Genomic DNA, 19,156 nt, shown 5'->3' with positions numbered 1-19,156 from the left:
AACTTGTCCGTTAGATATCACCCAGATAACCATTAACACTATATTTCGCCTTTTCGGCTATATAGGGCTATTACAGAGCCAGTATAAAGTTTGCTAGTTCTGTGCTAGAATTATAGTTGCACGTACGGCTTATTTTAGGGCTTACGGTTACCTGGGTAGTTAAGTTTGAAATTTAACCACTAGACGGCCTTAATGTTAAAAAAAAATATTGGATTAGGTATTTAAGACAGGTTCAAGAATTTGCCATCTTTAAACGAAGTCAATTTTCAAAATCTATAAAAAATTACGAGATATTCAGTCTAACAAGTAATTCCTTACAAATTAGCGCCACCAAACGGTTGATTTCCAACTAAACTTGCCTCCATCACAATGGCTTTTACTACCTGAACGACATTGTATAAGATGGCAACTTTCACCATTCTCAAGCACCGCCAAGCTTTCTGAAAATTCTTCCATGTATGCTTAAATGTAAGCTTTGGAAAGAGTCGCTAAATATGCCATCTCTTTGTGTACTGTTCACTTTCACGAGATTTACATATATATGATGTATGCTCATCGAAAAACCAAACTCAAAGTTAAAATGCATAAAACTATTTATGTCCTTTACAAGTGGCGAAAGGTAACATATAGTCACATTGGGAGAATCACATTATACAAATAAATAAATTACCTGTTTCTTATTTATGAGCAATAACACAATTACACGGGATTACTGCTCCAAGTCACTTTCGTGAACCTTCTTGTGGTGTAACAAATGCCTATCCGCAACTATTTCCGCCAATTCCAGTTGTCTTCTTTCCGATAGGATTCCTTTTTCCGCTTGCTGGAGATATTGTTTCCCGTGACGGTTTCGTTGAGCAACAATTTCAATATATTAGGTGAAAACTCCAGAAATCCACTGGTCGTCCCGGCGTTTTCTTTATTCTGCTCACTACAGACGGACGAGGCCTGAAAATAACTAGCGTAAACTATCGTAATATATGAATAAAGCACTTAACTTACATTCAATATTGCTGGTTGTTTATTCGGTGATATCACACGGAGCGCTTGTGTCGTTGGTGATAAAACTGCTGGGGTCACTTCGGTTTTCGTTGCCTGTAAACAAAACCCTTTAATAAACTCATAATAAAAAACATTAAGTTAGTCTTACCGTTAGATCGAAAGGACAGTTTTGCTCTTCAGAATCTGGAGGATCCACGGAATCGTCACGGCTGTTCGTCACGGCTAGTAGCTGGTCACCAGATTCAAAACAGTTCCGATGCAGTTCACCGACACCCGCTCCTGATACCCCGCCTTGGTCCAGGATTCCTACAGGTTTGCATTCAAAAATATTGCTGTCCTCATTTCCATCCAATGGGACATGTGTTTCGGGATGGTTGTAGACAACGATGATTTGGTCATCGGTTTCCTCCACCGTTGCAACGCCCAACTCAGTGAGAAGCTTGATTGCTGCCGCCGGGTTAGATGGATCAATTCCGTGGCCTGAAAAAAACCTTTTTCATGCGCTTGTCATTAAAGATCAGTAACAATCAGTACTTACGGATAAGAATGCTCAATATTTCGGCTGGAAACGGGATCCTTCCTGCTGCGATTCCTGATGGGAGCTTGAATTTGGGTTATTCATTTTCACGCGCGATGAGTTTACTCGTGTTGACTATTATGACGCGTAGTTTTGACGTTTACACGCAGAAGCAAAACATTTCAAAATCAATGGATGAAAACAGTGGTGCCAATCCGAAACAAATTCATTATAGGAATAAGTGATTTCACTTTGAAAATTTTCGAACGATAACTCATTATGATCGGCATCAGAATTCTGTCCAAAATCAATAACAAATCACTTCAATTGGTAGTGTGGCTTAACAAATTGGGTTAAATGCAAAAACATTTGGATTAGACGTGACAATTTTTTATCGTGCAGTGCGGGGCTCGCGTACACTTCGTTTTCGGAAACTAAGGCCTGGATATTCTACCATTTCTCCTACAAATACGCTATGCAGCAGGGTAAGTTCAGGTTATGATTTTTCAACTTTGGAAATAATGTCTTTGTTTATGGTATAGATGTGCTGAGTCCCAATTGGCTATCGCAGAAACAACGCGTAGCAGCAGCGATTTCTCCACTACCGGTTGAGAGGATTATGGAGATTCAGCTGCGCAGGAAGCAGGACAAAGTCCGAAGGATGGAGACCAAATTGAGACTGGCGCAAGAGGTATACGAGCGGTATGAACAACAAAACAGACAACGATAGTTCGAGTTCGAGTACGGCTGCCACGATGAAAACAACAAATGGAAGGTTTACGTGGCGCCAAGGAACGATATTTCAGGTGGCATGGTGGTTTGGTCGTTTCGAGTAATATAGATCCGTTGATCAGTCAGTGGAACTGAAGGGCTTCAGGTATGTACAAAATCTTTTATTTATACATACCGTGCACGCACCATACTTTGCGCAGTTAAGAAAATTCAAAATTTAATCAACTCGTACAACTTACAGAAAGTAGCTATCCGCCTGAAATAGTTTTCATGCTGTAGTATTATTATCATATTATTGTTTGAGAACTAAATTTGGTACAAAAATATAAAATAAATAGTAAATTGAACTTCAAAGCAGACCCCTTATTATATGCCTAACTTTGCGCACAGAACTTGGAAAATTTCTAACACGAAGCAAGCGTCTATCATACAATTTTTCATCAAAATTTTATTTTTTCAACTAATACTACTATTACAAATGATGTTCATTTCATTTGTAGGCATATAGCAGCATATTTGAGAAAATGAGGACGCCCGGCTTTATTTTGTTATGATTTGACATACTTGGTATGTTTTCACGTCTGTTGGTGTATGTACAGCCTCATTTATGTACATTGAACACAGCTAACAAAAGTTCTTTTTGGCGCAAACCCTTCTCCGATGAGGTATATCATAAATGTTGAAAATATCTAAAAAATACGAATTGTGCGCAAAATTAGGTACACTATATTGAAAAATGGTTCCTAACATTGCGCATAATATATTTTAACGAAAAGTATAAGTATCAAACCAAATTCTCATTAGATGGCTTCAACAATATTATAATTATTGGATCTATGTGTAATCAGTTGTTACCGAACGTAAAACATTACAAAAAATACAGTTTTTCGGGTAGACCGTCACTTGTCTTTTGTGCTAAGAACACGCCATTTTGGTCATTTTCACTGTTTTCAGTACACATTTCAACTATTAAAATGAAAAATGTGTCATTTAACTGCGACAAAATGCATGCACTGTTATAATAACATGTATATTGTGCTGATACGTTGAAATTATATTTTAAAATTCAATTTAAACGCATTCTATAACAAAAGTAACCGCGAAATGCGCAAAATTAGGAGCTGCGCAAAGTTAGGTGCGTACACGGTATATTTATGTATAGCAATCTGATTTGTTTTATAGAATCGAATTGGTTAATTTCTTTGAACTGAACTTTTCTAATGTTTTATATTAATGAAATTATGGAGGATGTTGAAAATCTTCTCTGTTGTTATTACATCACCCAGAGGGACATTGCCTTCTCACAGCTTAATGTTGATGAAGCACTTTCTTAAGTGTTAACTCAACTGCAAGGTTCCCAAGGCACTTTAGTACATTGATTCTCATGTGACTAAGCGAGTCAAAACAATTTCCGAAAGGAACACTTTTGCGATTCCTAGAGATTCCTGAGTTTCGAAAAAAGTCCTACGGAATCCAAAGAGACCTGTTTAGAACTCCAAACTGAATCCTTCCTGTGATTCCAAACGAAATCCTTCTACGATTTATAACGGAATCTTCCTGCTATTTCGATTTGATCCCTCCTGTGATTCCGAATGGACGGACTGCTGAAACGGAATACTTTACTTACTTATGTGTACTGTACACCCCGAGTGGTGCAAGTGAAAGATCTCCATCCAGAGTGATGTCTAGCTGTTGCCTTAATTTATTGCCAAGTTAGGATTCGGTCGACTTCTTTTATTTCTTTGTGGAGGTTTCGCCGCAATGAGCCTCTGGGTCTGCCTCTGCTGCGATGTCCAGCTGGGTTGTACTCTAATATATGTTTACAGATTTCGTTTCCGCTTCTACGTCCGCTGGCCGACCCTACCCCACTTCCGTTCACGAATTTTAGTTGATATCGACCTCTGATGACAACGACTATGGAGCTCATTGTAAGTAAGTTGTAAACAGTTGTTCAAAAAGTATTTTTTTAGGATTCGAAAAGAAATCTTTTTGAGATTTGAAAAGGATTTTTTTTCAGGATTCGTAAAGGAATTCTGTTAGGATTAGGATGCTAACCTTTTGGAAATTCGAAAAGGATTAGGATGCTAACCTTTGTTAGGATTAGGATGCTAACCTTTTGGAAATTCGAAAAGAATCCTAGCAAAACGAAAGGAATTCTTTTGTTATTTTTCGGGTTCCTTCTGTGATTCTAAACGGAAGTCTCCTGCAATTCTGAACGGAATCCCTTGCGATCTGAGCCAAATTTTCTTCATTTCCGTACGGATTCCTTCTACGATTCCGAAAAGCAAGGAGCTGGGAATCCATAAGGGATTTGAAAGGGAAACCTTTTAGTATTTTAAACAGAATCCTCTATAGAATACCTATAGGTATTCCGAATCCTTTTGAGATTCCGAAATAAATCCTTTGTGATTATAAAAGAAATGTTTTTGAAACCTGGGAAATCATTTTAGGATTCTAAATGGAATCCGTTTGGAATTTGAAAAGGCATTCTCATAGTTTCTGAAAGTAATTCTTTTTGGATTCAAAACCGCATGAGAAATCGAAAGGGATCTTTTTGGGATACTGAAAGAAATTTTAGAATTTCAAAAAAAAATTGTCATTTAGAAATAAAATCTTTTACAATTCAGAAAGGAATCCTTTTGCAATTCCGAAAAATAATCTTGTGATTTCTCAAAGGAATCCTTTTACCATTCTAAAAGGAATTCTTCTGTTATTAACGAAATCCTTTTGCGATCCGAACGTATTTTTTGTGCATTTTTGAACGTTTTGGGATTTAGAATAAAAAACTCTTTTGGTATTTCAAACTGAATTATTTACTGCCGTTATACGTATAACTGTCCCATGTACATATAAAATCCCAGTAAACATGGGACAAATATGCGTATGACAGGCCTGGTAACGAATCACTTTTTAGTGACTTCCCAAGTAACCATGGAGCTATATATGCTTGTGAAATATACAGCATTAAAAGATGACTTGAAGTGGGAAAGGGCACTTATAAGACCGAATTAACCCTCCGGGACTCGCTTGATCCTGGACCGCTCACGCAGTCCCGCTTCTGTTGTGAACGAGAAGCCTGCTTTTTTCGAAGGTGTTGTACTTTTTACAACGGCGCGAGTCCCCGAAGGGTAATGGTTCATTACTTTGACATGTTGAAATAAAGCATCAGTAATACATCGCTGCTTTTTGCTGCTGATTTAGAGTATCTTTGTCTGTCAGTTTATAAATAAATGCAACTTCACATCGTTAAACCTGATTTAATGCAATTAGTATTTAGCTTTATGATTTATATATGTGCAATTTTGTAATGCTTGGTGGTACTTGGATTGGTCACTTTTTTCGAGTTAGTAACTAAAAAGTCTCTTTTTTCGACCTTAAGTCACCAGTCACTTTACACTCTGCCAGATTCCAATGAAAATTCCTTGAAAAAGGCTTGAACACCCACCTGATCGATTCTGTAAACATACTAGAGGTAATGTAAAAGCGTTGGGTAATCGTTCTTAAAGTCGATCAAACGTCCAATGCCATATAGACAATTTGAGTCAATCAATTTTCCTTTTGGCACTATTGTTTTATTTTAATATATTTAGTGAGGTTTTAAAAACTATTATCTATGAATTGATTTTTTGTGTATATGTGATCAATGTTTCAGAACAAAAATAAAATAACGTGTTTTTGTTGCTAAATAAACATAAAGAAATTATGTTAAATTAATAATTAAATTAATAAAATAATTAAATTAATAATAAAAACATAATCGACCAAACTACAACAAATCACTGCATCATTTTCCCTTTTTCTTTTAGGCACAGACAAACAGACGTCTCACTCAACACATGTTCCATAGTTCACCTTTTTAACGATTGATTTAAATTTTTGTAGCTGGTCAATCGGCCACCGATGGCGCTTCCATCGGTTTCGCTTGTGTTTGACGTTTGCTCACTACCACCATCTGGTTGCCGCTTGGCCACACACAGTGATTTTAGCATTGGGTGGCAATGTTTCCGCAACAATGATTTTGATTGCATTTTGTTCCAAGTGAGACGTCTGTTTCTCTGTGTTTTAGGACTCATTGGCAGGGGGAGAAGGCGGAGCACTGAATCCCTACCCCAACATGTGCGACATCTGGATTTGGTTCTAAACTGTAAACAACAGTGTTAATTCTCTACCACCCTTTTGTTATGGCGAGGCAATTTTTATGTACATTTTTGTTTTCGATATTTTATCAAAATTAAACACTCAATCATGCAGCAATATAACGATGTGATATGTTTGAGATACCTGCTAGATTAGGGACTTGAAAAAATAATTTATTTGCAGTAACTAACCGAATATAATAATGTTCACATTAACGATTGCGCCCTAACACCGGTTCTAAGCTTCGATGCAGAGTACACGAGCTTTGTTCGCCAGTGACAGGCGTATGAGGCCCTTGCTCATTGGTTGAACGACTACCCTGTGAATTCTGCCCTCGAATTTAGCATGTTGCGTTCATCCCGAGCTCATCTATGCTTGCATATAGGAGCTAAAACTGGCACAGTCGCATTGAGTCGTTGTTTGAGGAATATTCGATTACTCCAACATGAACGATCTAGTGGCTTTTTGTCTGCTGTTGAACGATAATGTCATAGAAGAAATCTGGTACTCTAATGGTCCACCAGACCTTGGGCTCCGTTTGGCCACTTTCAACCCCCCCCGGAATCTTTGAAAATTTTTGTATGGATTGTCACACTTCGGTCAACTCCCTCCCCCTCTGAGCGTTACGTAATTTGTGGATGCGCCCTAGAGACATTACACTAAAAGCTCAAAATAATTTTCATAAACTCCAGGAATTCCCAATGGAATCCTCTCTTTTATCGTTATCTATTGAGAGCGATTTCTGCAAACCCTGCTCCAGGGATTTACAAAGGATTCCTCTCTCTCCCAAAACGAAATCCTCCTGGCATTCCCAATGAAATTCTTTAATGGATTACCAAATGGAATCCTCCTGGGCATCTGAATTGAATTCTGCAGGGATTTCTAATAGAATCCTTCAGGGAGTCCCTGAAATCCTTCAGGTATTCTTTGTGGAATCTTTCAGGTATTCCCGATGAAATCCTTCAGAGATTCCCTTTGGAACCCAATTCAGGAATTCCCTGTGGAAGCGTTCAGGGGCTCCCGTTGGAACCCTCCAGGGATCTCGATGGGATCCTCCTGCAACGAGTTTAGTATTATTCAATATAATTCTGCCTAATCTTTACAGATACGTATTTCGGCCTCAACTGTAACGCCGTCTTTAGTGTCTCGTATTTGCCTCGACGGCACCATAAAAACGAAAGGTGCCGTGTTCGACAACTTTTGTACGATTTCATTTCCGTTGTCACCCTTCGATCAATGTTTCAAAAGGATCATTCTAGTTCTCTAACAAAATGTGAGCACATAACAGGGAGTTAGTGGCATCTTATCAAAATTGGCTATTTTATATGTAAATCTTTTGTCCAGTCAATTTTGCACCATAGTGTAAAACAAAGACATCACCTCAGTTCGTTCAGCTGAGATGATTGATATATAACACTATGGGTTTCCGGGCCATCTATCTAAAGTTCTGTTTTGGAGTAATACTTCCTATAGGCTCTCGGTTCAATTTTGTAGTACTAGAAAAGACAAAAACTCTGTTTACACTTTTATGTACTACGAACGATTCTGATGTTTTTTTTCTATTCAACAGATATCAGCGACGAGAGCTAAACATTGCTGAACGCCGTCTACAACGTACTCTCTCAAATTTTATGCCTTCGACTAATACCTATTGCAAGAGAGTTCGTGGGGCAGCATCAGGCGGGATTATGGGCGGACCAGACCCAGGTGTTCACCGTATGCCAGATATCGCAGAAATGTCTTGAATACAATATACCCACGCATCATCTATTCATCGACTTCAAAGCCGCTAACACACGAACGCGGATTTCCGGATAAGCTGATACGGTTGATCAAGGACGATGGATTGGCTGATGTGCATAGTTAGAGTTTCGGGAGCATTCTCGAGTCCCTTTGAAATGCGCAAGATGATGGTCTTTCGTGCCTGCTATTCAACAACGCTTTGGAGGGAGTCATACGAAGATCAGGCATTGACACGAGTGGTTTCTATTTTCACGAAGCCCATTCAGTTATTTGGTTTCGCCGACGACATTGATGTTATGGCGTAACTTTGAGAAGCCTACATCAGACATGATAGGAAGAGGTTCAAGAAAAGACAATAAGCCACCAACCACGAGTTTGTTCCGGTGGCGACGAAAATGAGATGGTATAAGAATGATCGAGTAGAGTTCGCCGGCGTACCGAACTTTTTTTACTATCTACAAAACGCTTATTTGACCTATAGTCCTCACAAGATCTGGACGATGCTTGGAGTTTTCGAAAAGAAAATGTTGCATACTATCTACCGTGGGGTGCAGATGGCGGGCGATACGTGAAGGAGGAGAATGAACCACGAGTTACATCAGCGAGCAAGGTGGATCGATCAGGTGATGTGCGAACCCTCCGTAGACTGCGTGGTTGGGGACGAGCAGCCATGGATCGAGTGGAGAAGATTTTTATGAACTGCTTGTAGTCTAAGAAAATAAATAAATCTGCGACGAGAGATCCGTTTGTGCAGGGATCTTACAAATGACATCTAAATTATATCCTACAGTACCCAGAGTTTGAAAAAGGAAAAAGTCGTGTATTTATTCTTGGATGAAGAACATATTCACCCTTATCCTCGTTTACGCCAGTAAAATTAAACGGGGAAACGATTGGAACGAACTGCATTCGTTCGAAAGTTTTATTCATCTTCAAACAAGAATAGGGATAATTGCCAATCGAATTAGTCCTTTCATCATCCTGGGCCCGAAAAAAAATACCTGTGGTTCTTAAAATCGATTTCGTAGGCTCTCGCTCTCATCGAAGCACACTATAGCCATTTACGAACCTCCTTTTATTGTGCAAGCATAAAGCCTGTCCACGTTAAATTTCGGATTATAATGCGATTTTTAAAAAGTTTCACAAACTAGTGAGACGATCAATTTACATGACCGCTGAATCTTTCTGCATTATGTAATGCTTTCAGCATGCTTTAAACACGCTCAAATTGATAAAATGACGACAAATCAATTGGACATTACCTAAGTGTCCGAAATTAAACGTGGACAGGCTTTAAATGTATAAGGTACCCCGGGGCAAGTGGGACCTAAAAAAACGCTAGTTCAGCAAAATTGTTAACGCATACTTATAAAACACGATATTTCAGAACATTAACCACGCATACATCATTATATGCTTCCGTTGTTGAAGTGTAGACGTGTTGTAAGCCATTTATTCGATTACAAAAAATATTGGTAGTGAAAGAAATAAATTCACCTGTAGGACCCACTTACCCCTTCAAACGGGGCAAGTGGGACCTTCTTCTTCTTCTTCTTATTGGTATTACATCCCCACACTGGGACAGAGCCGCCTCGCAGCTTAGTGTTCATTAAGCACTTCCACAGTTATTAACTGCGAGGTTTCTAAGCCAGGTTACCATTTTTGCATTCGTATATCATGAGGCTAGCACGATGATACTTTTATGCCCAGGGAAGTCGAGATAATTTCAAATCCGAAAATTGCCTAGACCGGCACCGGGAATCGAACCCAGCCACCCTCAGCATGGTCTTGCTTTGAAGCCGCGCGTCTTACCGCACGGCTAAGGAGGGCAAGTGGGACCTATTCTGTTTTATACTGTCGAACTAAACTAATTAAAGGAATCTACAATGTTCATGTTACTTCTGAGTCGTAGTATTTTCAGATCATGGATGGAGGTTTGTTGCTTGTCGGATTTTAGTTTTTGCTACAAGGAAGGGATTATAATTTTAGCAAATATGAACACCAGACAACAGCCGATTTACTGTTTAATTGGCTCTTGTTTTGCTCTTCAATGGGTTACTTTTGTACCAAATGTTTTAGATGGAAAGGATAAGCAATTCTTTATTCACCATTCGAGTGAATGTTTCTGTGTTTAAAGCACAGATTATTACATAAATCAGTACTTCAAAAGAAACGTTTTTATTCAAGCTATGCGCACTGCTATAAATTTGTAATAGAACGAAATTGCCAATTTATGTGTTGAGCACTTTATTTATCTGAAAATCTGTAAATTTGATGCGCAATTTGAAAATAACAAAACACAAGACAAATTTTGTTGACTCATCGTTGAACAAATAGATTATTTGCACTGTAAATGGAAAAATATCGCATTGTTATAACTATTGCGGGAGATAATTTTTAGAATGAATTTTGTATTATTGTTAATCAACTGTACAATACTATTTAACAGCGAAACCAACAATAAGCAAACTACATCTGATTCAGATCCATATGATATATGAGTGTCGAAGTTATTTTTCACTAGACAACGATTTAAAAACAATTAAAAGGGCTTTATCGAAATTGTTGTTCAAATATGTCGCACTTGCCCCATGTATGTTAAAACTAAAGGGTAAGTGAAAATTGCAAATTTTGGCTTAAATTAAAACTTATAAATCATTTTCGATGTCACACAATTATTTGATTGCTCAAATTATTCACCTTCCACATCAATGATAAATTTAAAAACGACTGTTATGGTGGAAATCCATTGAATTAAAATATAAGTAATAGATTTTCCCGGTAGTCTAAAGTCATGATCAAGCAATAGCATTAGCATGGTGCCTCAAATGGTTTTGATTCCAAATATTTTTGTGTGGGCTGTATTCGTTGATAGTCCTGCTTCATATTTCTAGAAGATTGTTACCACTAAAAACGTTTATCGATTGATCAGCAGCCATAGTACCCACTTACCCCGTATTTTCACTTGCCCCGGAGTACCTTATATGGTCGGTGATAGGCTAAACGACACTAAACACCTATTGCGTTGAGGAACATGCGACACTTTTTTGTGATTAATAAAGGAAGGATAGCTAAATATGGTAGTATTTCGTTGGTTTTTTTATTCGATTTGGTAGAACTCCGTTCGTACAACAATACACCCAGTTATTTTTTTACACGGTTGAGTTTTAGTCGATTATGAGATTTCGTTTTATGCTACTGATGATCTTCCGTCCTGTAATGTACACATACGATGTAATGATGTTCCGCTACCAAAATCTGCTCCGGGCCTTATCTCCCATTCCAGTTCGAGACAGCAACACGTACGGACGTGTTTTTTGCTCGCGCATTTTTTCGAAGTGTTTTTTCTCGTTCGTTCGCTGTTTACGTTTTCGCTTGTCGCGTTGGCGTTATTTTCTCCCGGACCCGTCATGGGAGACTCGGTGGCCGATTCGGTCGCTGGAAAAGTGCCTAAGCGCACTGCTCTTGGAGGCGCGGGTAACCCCTCCAAGCAGCTTTTGCAGAGCAACGTGTTCTCGCCGTTGCCGCTTGATGACGCCGGCAATCCGCCGAAAAGAGGAAGAAGCAGCAATCGCAGCTGCCGCAGGTGCAACCGGAGCGGAAGGAGAAGTGCCCGCCCGTGTTTGTGAAGGGCGATCCGCCGGATTTACGCCCAAAAATTCGCCAGCTGATCGCTAAGGGGCTGAAATGTACTTTTCGGCTCTGCAGCGAGGGCGTGAAAGTGATGCCGGCCAACAGGGACCATCATCAATCCGTCGTGGAGTTCCTCGAGGTCCACAAGTATGAGTACTACACTCATGACCACCCCGGCACGAAGCCGCTCAAGGCTTTGCTGCGAGGACTTCACGACATGAAGGAGGAAGAGCTCCAAGCAGAGCTTGAAAGTTGCGGACTGAAGCCAGTAGCCGTCCACAAGATCGCTCGTCACGACAAGGCGAGGAAATATCGCGACCAGCTTTACCTGATCCATCTGGAGCACGGCTCCACTACCTGGAAGGACCTGAAGCTGGTTGGCGTTATAAATTACACCGTCGTTGACTGGGGAGCGATATCGGCCAGTACACCGCGATGTCACGCAATGCACCAACTGCTTCAATTTCGGGCACGGCACCAGGAACTGCCGCATGAAGCCGCGCTGCAACAAGTGTGGCGAACCCCATCCGACTGACGAGTGCGACAAAATGGAGGTGGCCGATCCCAAGTGCGCCAACTGTGGCGACAAACATCGGGCCACCACAAAGGGCTGCCCAAAGCGAGCCGAGTTCCTGGAAATCCGGAAGAAGGCTTCCACCAGGACCATTCCGAAGAAGAACCGTGTTCCTGTAATCAACGAGATGAACTTTCCAGCCATCCCGGCTCCCCGTCGTGTGATTCCAATACTCCCACCGCTACAGCCGCACAAGCGACTCCGTCCAAGCTCCAGCATCGTCGGCACCATCCACCAGAGAATAGCCCCGCTCCCTCCTCCTGGGTTCCGTCGGCAGTCGGAGAACGAAGCTGTCCCACCGGAAGAATCTGCCCCGCTGTATACTCCGGAGCAACTGATGCCGATCTTCGCGCAGCTCGCCACTCGGCTGCGCGGCTGCAAAACCCGCTTCGACCAGGTCTTCACTCTTGACATGTTCATCATTGAAAATGGCTGCTAGGGTGCGCCTGGTCAACTGGAACGCTTGCTCGCTAAAGAGCAGAATAATTGAGCTGAAGGATTTCCTGGAGGAGAAGGAAATAGACGTGGCGTTCATCACCGAAACGCACCTAAAACCGGAGGTGAACATCAACATCCCGGACTTCCGCATTGTGCGACTCGACCGGCCGACCAGGGAGGTGGTGTGGCCATCGCTCTTCGCTACAACATCAACTGTCGTTTGCTTCCAAGCTTCCAGCTCAGTGTCATCGAGGCCATCGGTGTCGAAATCACCACTTCGGTCGGCACAATCGCGCTCATCGCGGCGTACTGTCCAACGCAAGCCAAAGCCGGCGATGGATCATCGGCTGCCCTTCGGAGGGACATCGTCAAGCTGACGCGGAGGCAAGGCCAGTATATCATTGCCGGCGACTTGAATGCCAAACATCAAGCCTGGGGCAACAGTCGCGGCAATCGAAACGGCACCATCTGGAGCAACGACATGGAGGAAGGCCACTACACGATCCTGAGCCCGGATTCCCCCACTCGGCTGAGTCGGTCCGGTGCCCACGCAACGCTCGACCTCTACGTAACAAACCTGAGTGACCACGTCTCGCAGCCGGTAGTATACCAGGAGCTCAGTTCGGATCACTATCCGGTGGTGGCGGAACTGGGCTCCTCGGTCAATCGGCACCAGCAGTTACGGCGGAACTACCACCGAGTGAACTGGCAGCGTTTCCAGCAGTGCGTCGATAACACCGTCGACTACGAGGTGCGTCCGGAGACGCCGGAAAGTATCGACCGCCAGCTGTGCGCTATCGAGGAGGCGATCACGGCGGCCCGAGAGCAACACGTACCGACGGCTCGGCAGGTAAGCAACTCCTTAAACATCGATACACTCACCAAAGATTTGATTCGATTGCGGAATGTCACTCGCAGGCAGTTTCAGCGTACTGGACTGCCGGAGCTTAAGGCACGCTGCAATCGAATCACAAAAATTATCAAGGCCAGAATGGTGGACCTAAAAATAACGACTTCTCGAATAAGATCCGCACTCTCCCAGATTATGCTAAGCCGTTCTGGAAAATGACCAAAATTCTAAAATCCAAGCCTCGGCCCATTCCACCTTTGATCCCACTAGACAATAATGGCTCTAAGGATCGCTTGATAACTCCTGCAGAGAAGGTCGCTGAAATAGGTCGTCACTTCGTCAGCTCACACAATCTTGGGCAGAACATCGTCAGTCCACACGAAGCAGCCGTCAACGAGCATGCTAACAACATCCATTTGATTCCCAACGACTTCTCGGAGGAGTTGGAGATCTCAGCTGACGAATTGACGGCCTATATCAAATCGTCGAAGAACATGAAGGCCCCAGGCTTCGACAGCATCCTGAATCTCGAGCTCAAACACATGAGTGCTCCGTTCTTTGAGCACCTCTCGCTGATCTTTAATCAGTGTCTCCGGCTTAGCTACTTCCCATCGTCCTGGAAGTCAGCGAAAGTCATCCCCATCCGGAAGCCTGGGAAGGATCCTTCCTCCCCCAAAAGTTATCGACCCATCAGCCTTCTCTCGGGGTTATCCAAGCTATTCGAAAAAGCTATTCATCATCGGTTACTTGAGTCTGCCGAAAATCTCAACATCTTGCTCGAGGAACAGTTTGGTTTCCGACGCGGTCGGTCAACTGTACACCAACTGACCCGAGTTACCAACGTCCTCAGACGGAACAAGTTTGTCTCGAAAACATCCGCCATGGCCTTACTCGATGTCGAGAAGGCATTTGACAATGTATGGCATGATGGCCTGGTGTACAAACTACAACGCTACAATCTTCCCAGCTACCTGGTGAAAATCATCAACAATTACCTGTCGGTAAGGACATTCCGGGTCTCAATCAGCGGAGCGAGTTCCAATGCGCACAACATCGTCGCAGGCGTTCCCCAGGGCAGTATCCTCGGGCCCCTGCTTTTCAATCTGTTCACCTCCGACATGCCAGAACCTCCAGAAGGCGGCATTCTGTCTCTGTTCGCAGATGACACCTCCATCGTCTACAACGGTAGAGTGATCAGAGCGCTAGTGGCAAAACTCCAACGAGGCCTGGATGCCCTGACAGAGTACCTCACCAGCTGGAAGATCTGTATCAACGCGGCGAAGACCCAGGTCATCATTTTCCCCACTCCAAATCCCTAAACTTGTTCCGCCTGGGGACTGTAAAATCATCCTCAATGGCACGACCGTGAAATGGGCCAATGAGGCCGGCTACCTTGGCTTGACCCTCGACAGCAAGCTTATTTTCAGGCAACAGGTTGACAAAACGGTGACAAAGTGTAACGTCTTGTTGAAACTACTGTACCCTTTGATCAACCGCCGGTCGTCATTGTCCCTGAAAAATAAGCTTGCTGTCTACAAGCAAATCATCCTCCCTGTGATCGAATATGGCATGCCGGTCTGGGAGAGCTGCGCTAAAACCCACCACCTCAAACTTCAACGGGTCCAAAACAAATTCCTGAGGATGATCCTCAACACCCCTCCCAGGACAAGAACATCCGAGGTCCACCGTCTGGCCGGAATAAAAACCTTACATGAACGCTTTGGTGAGTGTAAAGAAAAGTTTAGGGTCCGTTGCTTACATTCGGATCAGGCTCCAATTAGGGCGCTAGTTCCAATCTAGGTTATCAAATTTATTATTGTAAATATTAGTGTACATAGTAGTTAGGTTATCAAATTTAAAAAAACACCTCAGCGCCTCCTAAAGGCCGTCATGATATATCATATTAACACTTAAATAACAATGTAAACATAAAAATTTAAAATTGAAGTTGGAGGGCCAAGCCGGCCGAGCACTGTACATGTAAAAAATAATTGTAGAACAGAAAATGAAACAATAAAGAAGAATTTTACTACTACTACCAAAATCTGCTAGTGACTGGGGTCTACAACCTGAAGGCAAAGAGCAGCCATTTTACCTGCTCTCCACGGAATTGATTCGAATGCTCCTGATCGACGCCATTCATCATTGTCCCCGTGGTGCGGTGGGCCATCACGATGAAAACCGCCACGGAAACCACCACGTCCGCGGAATCCTCCACGGCCGCGGAACGGTCTTCCACCATAGCCGTACGATGAATTTTCCTCGTATGATGCACCGCCTTCCGGATATTCATAGTCGGGGCCGCGATACTCACCGCCTTCGTTAAAACCTCCACTGCGCTTTGAGAACGATGGTGTTGTTCCGTTATCAGCAAAATCGATACGAATACGACGATCCGGTGCCCCTAACGGGAATCCACGCATTTCCTTCACAGCAGCCGTAGCAGCATCAATAGAATCGTACAGAATGTAGGCCTGGGTGTCCCTTTTGTTATATTCGATCTTTTTGATGGCACCAAAACGATCGAACTCACGCTCCAACTGAGTAACGAAACGAACAAACAACAAACGAACCGAAACGACGTCACAAGGTGAGGGAGAAAAACAAACAAACTGTCAAAACGTTAAGAGGGGTAAGTCAGCGCTCGTAAAATATTTATGTAATTCGTCACCCACGAGGGGTATTTTCTTCAAAATGAAGAAGAAGACATGGTGCCCGATTTTCTGATGGCTTTGTACCGGACATTTCGGTCTATGTATTCGTCAATGGTATCACCGGACGCAGGAGGACCGCATCGAGCTTGTACTCGCTCGATCCTTCGTCCGGTATGCATTAAGAAACCTGCCGTGGAATGATCGGGTTAGACTCCCTCCGTATGAAAACCGGTGCAAGTTGATGGGACTCAGTACCCTGACATCGAGGCGTGTATTTCTACAGAGGGTTTTCTGTTTTGACCTGGTAAGGAATGTGATTGACTGCAAAAACTTATTGAGACAAGTAAATCTTTGTGCTTCACACCGTCCTCTACGACGCCGCGCACTGCTCTATATCCCCTCACGTCGCACCTAATATGGCCGTAATAATCCACTGCTTAGTTGCTGCAGACATTTTAATGACGTGAGCGACTGTTTAGATTTTAATATTAGTAAGACTACGTTTAAAAATAGGTTAAGGTTACTACTTTAAGTTACAGTCTGCGCAACAATTATATGTTGAAGACGGTGGACAAATAAATAAAAAGAACGTCGGAAAAGAAGACGCAAAACTCGTTTTAGCTTTAATTGCATATTATTCGGCAACTCGGCCGTACGAAAACCATTTTTTTGCTTGTCATAAAGACTGAAAGAGCCGAAAAACACCGTCGTCAATAAATAATCACAGTCGAAAGCAAAATTTATTTATTGAGGGACTTTAAAGCATGCACTATTTGCTTTATTATTGTTTTCATTACCACTTACAACGCGGTAATAAAGTGAAACAAAATTATTTTATCGACTTTTCATTGTTCTTTGAATACATCTGTTCAAATAAATAAGAAATTTTAATTGCAAATCAAAGCACAAATTCCAAATAAGAGGCCATAGAGCCACCATCTATTCATTGATTTCAAAGTAGCGTATAATTCAGTGAAAAGAAATGACTAGTGGCAGATAATGTCTGAACGTCGTTTTTCGGCGTATCTGAGTAGGCTTAACCATACCAATACAAAGTACATGGTTGCGGGTAGAAATAGAGGGATACCTAATCTGCCGTTAATCGCAAGTCAAGCACATTTTTATATGGATACCATAAACAAATGTGCTCGACTTGCGGTTAGCGGAAGTAGTGGTGTTGGTGTTGAGGTAGTGTATGATGGGGATGTGTTTGAAGTTCTTGAAGAATTTGTTCACCTTGGAATGCTAGTGACATGTGACAATGACGTTTCCTGTGAAATGAAAAGATTTATTGCCTTGTGTGGATTACGGAACCACTCCACCCAATTCATCGGTAGCCACTGTTCTCCGTTCAGACGAGGTGCAGACTGTAGTCAGTTGATTCAATAGTATAAGATTGCTTATGTCGTTCTGTCGTTCCTGTTCACGTAACTAACATCTATGGTTACTTCGACCTGGCAGCCAATGTACCGGTACTACAAGTGTCAAACCAAAGCACAATAGGAATAAAAATTGTCCATAACGCCAATAAATTCAATATCTCGGCTCGGTATGGATCGCGCTGAAATTTTAACACAAATCGTAGAACTTTCTGGGGAATCGTGCAAAGGTGGTAAGTTCACTGCACGAAGTTGCAAGACCTCATTTTACCCTAATGCCCCTAACTTATGCTTTTTGGAATTCCTTGGCATTTTGGGTAATAGTTAGAAAATAATATAACGTGGGGCAAAATGAGCAATATTTTAGCTTCTTTAGCCGTGCGATGGGCAAAAATAACTCTACTCGTTTCCTAGGAAAATTCTAGATCAGACTAGTAATGTGAGGTTATTAGTAAGCAATTTGAGGAATATGAGAACGTGGGGCAAAATCAGCAAGATCTCAATTCCCAACATCATGCAGTAGACAGAGTTGACATAACACGATTTTTGGCAAAAGTTGAGATCAAATGTGTTGTTTTGTTGATTATTTGTTATTCCGAACTTGAAATATTACATAACAAATATGGGGCATTAGGGTAAAACAAGGTCTTGCAGCCTCGTGCAGTGATCTTAACCACCATACCGAACCGAGATATTGAATTTATTCGGGTTATGGACATTTTTTTCCAATTGTGCAATGTTGGTGATGAAACCAAACATACACTACAACATGATGCAAAAATTCTGACCAATTGAAGCTTATTGAAGCATAATTTGGCAGAATAATTTGAATTACTACAGCGCCACTAGCGTACTTATGCTTCTATTCTGTAGTCACTCAGACCAGCAGCGACCACAGGATAGATTTGAATCGATTAGATAATTGAAGCTGATCTTCTTTAACGTACCCAACTACTGTATGTTAGATTTTCTTACGACTTCTATAAGAACCTGAGAAAATCGGTGAATAAACTGAGCATGTTACTCCTATGTTACCACAATTGTTGCAATGGTTTTATGTACTGCATCTTCTTCTTCTTCTATGGCTCTTCATTCCAATTGGAACTTTGCCTGCTATTCAACTTAGTATTCTGTTTACATTTCCTCAGTTATTAATTGAAAGCTATCTACGCCTGCCATTGCATAAGTATCTATCTTGTGTGGCAAGTACAACCGATAAATTATGCCCAGGGGGTCGAGAATGTTTCCCACCCGAAAACATCCTAGACCGGACCGAGAATCGAACTCGCCATCTCCAGATTAGCAATCCTACGCCTTTATTCCCAAGGCTAACTGGAGGCTGTCAATGATTTCATAGTTGACGTAACAACTATTCAAAATTTTAGAGAATTGGACTTACTTCCCTTCTACTAGGGTTATTCAACCGCTGTAACATCGCTGCGTTGCATGTTTCAAACCTAATTTATTTATGTGTTTAGGTTTTGAAATATTTTCGAT

The 19,156-nt window shown here is 41.9% G+C and overlaps 1 protein-coding gene and 1 long non-coding RNA gene across 4 annotated transcripts in view; both read right to left on the bottom strand.

The window, feature by feature from the left end:
• The window catches only part of LOC134220856 (calcium/calmodulin-dependent protein kinase kinase 1-like), a 439,381-nt gene that overhangs the window by 168,479 nt on the left and 251,746 nt on the right, over window positions 1-19,156 (bottom strand). The gene's annotated exons all lie outside the window — the stretch shown is intronic.
• Window positions 783-1,893, bottom strand: LOC134224905 (uncharacterized). Its single transcript, XR_009983103.1, has 4 exons — window positions 1,541-1,893; window positions 1,151-1,482; window positions 1,003-1,095; window positions 783-948 (listed from the first exon to the last, which is right to left on the bottom strand). It is a non-coding gene; the product is annotated as an uncharacterized LOC134224905 (long non-coding RNA).

This window comes from Armigeres subalbatus, chromosome 3 (genome assembly GCF_024139115.2).
Source record: "Armigeres subalbatus isolate Guangzhou_Male chromosome 3, GZ_Asu_2, whole genome shotgun sequence".
Classification (NCBI taxonomy): Eukaryota; Metazoa; Arthropoda; class Insecta; order Diptera; family Culicidae; genus Armigeres; species Armigeres subalbatus.
This window is presented reverse-complemented; position numbering and strand designations above follow the sequence as displayed.